The 3,780-nt window shown below is 34.8% G+C and overlaps 1 long non-coding RNA gene across 1 annotated transcript; it reads right to left on the reverse strand.

Annotated features, from left to right (window-relative positions):
• Positions 1–838: 838 nt before the first annotated feature.
• Positions 839–2,708, reverse strand: LOC140700869 (uncharacterized). The gene is made up of 2 exons (XR_012079590.1): positions 2,620–2,708; positions 839–1,103 (listed from the first exon to the last, which is right to left on the reverse strand). It is a non-coding gene; the product is annotated as an uncharacterized lncRNA (long non-coding RNA).
• Between the last annotated feature and the right edge of the window lie 1,072 nt (positions 2,709–3,780).

Below are 3,780 nucleotides of genomic sequence, written 5' to 3' on the forward strand. Positions count from 1 at the left end.
GAGTGTTATGATTTGCACCCTAGTTTTATGATTATATGAAACTTAACATAAACCCAGGTGAAAAGAAAAGAGGGAGGCAGCCTACTGAAACAAGTTTGCCATTTGCACATTTGGCCTGGGTCCTTCCAAGCATCCATGTATGAATTTACTCATTCATTCATGTGCTTGACATGCATTTATTGAGAGCCCCTAATGTGTCAGGGATGGCACTAGGGGCTACAAATAACAAGAGAATGAGAGAAAGGCATAGTCCTTTTCATTATGGAGCTCAAGGTTAGTGTGAAGAAGACAAGCAGTTAATAGATAATTACTAAGGAGTACTGGGTTAGAGAGATACACCAAATGCTGCAAAATCATATCAAACAGACTTTTCTAAAGAAAGGCAGTTCTTGTATTTAGAGTGGAGAGCAGAGAGCTAACTCTGTTCATACATTCACCCTAAAAGCAAAGCTATCATGCTTTGTTTGGGACTAAGTTGGCTTCCCTTCAGGGTCACTGTAATGTTACTTTGGTGACCTGCTTTAGTATATAAAGGTGAAGGAACTGAGGCACAGAGAAGGTATCTCATTTAACCAAGGGCAGAAGTAGAAACCTGCAATTAATTTGTAAACTTAGTAATTTTTATAATGAGAACTTTTTGTAGTTTTGCATTTAAAGAGTTTTGAGTATAGCAAGTTTATTAGTAATGGATGGACATGATATGATAATTTAGTTATGTTTTCTAACATTGATTGAAGAAAATGGGAAAGACAGCTATTAATAACATCAACAATTAGCCTCTGAGAGAGAAATCTAGAACAAGAATGCATTTTAAGAAACTATTCTTAGCTTTTTCAGGTCACTTCAAGTCCAGAAACATCAAATTTAATGTCAGTATTTTTCTGAGACATCACAAAAGTATCGACTACCAGATGTTACAGATCTTCAAAATGAGACTGCATGGTTTACATTATTACATTTTTCAAGAAATAGCACAATCATGTTAGAACTTTTATGTTTCTGTCTTTACGTGTTTCATATATTTCAACTCTATTTAAAGGATAAAATAAAAATTACTAACTTTTCTTGCACATCTCTGCATTTTCATTCCTCCGGAAAGTCCCCTGCAAGAAGCAAATATTTACAATATTTAACATGGCACCATGATATTTAAATCCACCTCTACTTTTCAAAATAGGTACCCAGACAAAGAGTAATATTCTTTCCTCGCCACTTACATGTTAGAGAGCCTTCCAGTGAATCCATTAGTCCACTACTGGAACCACATGGATATTGTTCTAACCTACATAGTAAGACTTCTTTTCAAAGGTAACGATTGTGATTTCGAACATCACAGCAGTGTTTTTGTTTCTGCTGTGCTGCTTTGATATTGGCAGGAATCAGTTCAAAAGAATGCAGTGAAGCCTTCATTAGGGGCTAGGATGCTCATGGACTCTGGGAAGGCAGCCAGGGGAATGAATTGGTGAAACATTCAAAGCTAAAGGTGTACCACCCTCTTGTACATTCTCACATGCCAAAGCTGACTGCTGAGGCATTGGACTAAAGATCCTCGTCCTAGTCCTTGTGGTGTTCGACTGCTCGTATTTCCTCAGACCTGAATACCTGTTTTTATGACATTGCTTTCAGCATAATACGTTATGATGTTCTGAGATTTCACTTCAAGGCACTGGCAGCTTTCTTTTACATCTGTGCATTTCTTAATCATGGAAAGACACTGGAGAAAGGGCTCCAGGGCAGGCCATGTGACAAAAACTGTCAGGATTCTCACACCCCACCAGAGCACGCTTGGCTTGGAGATGTTCTTGCCTAAGTCAGAGCAGGGCAGAAAGCTCATGCTCTTGGGACAGGAAATGCTGAGTTTTTCCTTATTGTTAGACTGTAAGCCAAGTTAAAAACAACAGGGAGAAAGAAAAAGCAATAGCTCTGCTAGCTCCAGTGTGCACCTGTCAAGCCACTGATCCAGATCCAGATTATAAAGAGCAAGGAGGGGCAGGAGGAGGGGAAAAAGAAGAGGCAAATTGTCTCACCCAGACATTGTTTGGCTTAGCTAATAAAATCTGCTAAGCTTTTGAAAACCTCTATCAAAAATCAGGCAATTAATTTTATCTCCATTTCTAATCAAGAGGAGCCGACATGAGTTTTCAGAGCAAAGACAGAGAGAATAATTTGGTAACGTTATTTGGTTAATCGTAGTTTTCTACTATAAACTTTAAAGTCTTCACAAAGTTTAGAGAATCATGGAATGCCACAGGAAAACCACCAAGTAATAATAAACCATATTTATTAATTAATATAAAGCACTAATTTAGAATATTATACTTCATAGAATTATTTGCTTATATTATACTTCCATATAATAGTAATGACTTGTGCATGTTTTAATATACACGTTTTCAAGATTCTCCCAAAAGATTGCTGTTTTATCAGGTATCTCTAAAAATGGGGGTAGAATTATACAGTCATTGAAATTTCAAAGGCTACCAAGAGCTGTGAAGTAATTTAATACAATCATTTTTCATTTCATAAGATGGGAAACTGAGACCAGAAAGAACAAATGTTTAGTTCAAGATCACCAAGCTAAGTAGCAGAGACAGAATTTTCCTCAATCTCAGGACTTACCAGACACCAAGCTGGATCCAAAGAACAGTGTAGTTGGCAGGACTTTCCATTTGAAATCCAGTTCTTGCAGTTTACCCTGCAAGGTATTGAAAATAGCATTACGGTTTTAATTAAATGAGTAACCACTGCAATAACATATTATATTTAATAACTATATATAGATACACAATACAACTATTATATTGATGTATATCAATTATAATGATGCATATTTAATAAAGTGTAGTATTCAATAGGTTAAAAGAAAAACTATATAATTACAATAAACAGTTAAATTTCTGCAAGATATTCAATGATCGCCAGTTTAACACCTTCACTGGTCTTTAAGAAAATAAATGTAAGCACCTAAAATGAGAAAACATGGTATTCCACAAATGAACAAAAAATGCATTTGAAATGGTAAAGTGTTATCACTTAACTTCTTCCCTTGCCAAAGAGATTTTTTCAAATGCTTAGTTATAATTTTTCAACAGTGAGTGTAAATTATAGAGAATAGTTTTTTTCAGCTTCTTTCTACTGTGGTTGACTGAACACTGGATTAACATGCTCAGTGGTCACACAGACATCAATTGGGATAATGATGTAACAATAACAGGCATGTTTTCTTAGAAACACTTTAAAGAGTAAATAATACACTGAACTATAAAACAAAAAAAGAGAGGATAGAAATGTCCTTTATACATTTTTTACAAACCACACTGAAATGTAGACAGGAACATGTGAAACAGGAAATAAAACAAATTTTGTCCTCAGATGGCATTTAAAAATGGATGAAATAAAACAGTGGGAAAATTGAGTCTACATAGGAGTTAACTTTAAAACCAAATTGTAAGTTTATATAAAGAGTTTAAAACGAAGGAGACAGCAGCTGAGCCAGAATAACAGAATAAGCCAAGTGAAGATTATTTTATATTTAATTTAAAAGATTAAATGAGAAATGTTTCCTATAGAAAGGAAAACATTTTGTCTTGACAATGAAATCTATCGGTAAGCAGAGAAAGTGAAGGATAATGTAATGAGATAGCCTGCTTTAATTTTCAAAATATGAGTTAATTAAAATCTACATAGGCCAATTAAAAAAAAAACAGGTAATAGATGGCAAACTAAGATATGAAGGGGGAAATAAGAAGGGACATTAATTAGAGAAAAATATCAGTTCCC

Source organism: Vicugna pacos, chromosome 13 (genome assembly GCF_048564905.1).
Source record: "Vicugna pacos chromosome 13, VicPac4, whole genome shotgun sequence".
Lineage (NCBI taxonomy): Eukaryota > Metazoa > Chordata > Mammalia > Artiodactyla > Camelidae > Vicugna > Vicugna pacos.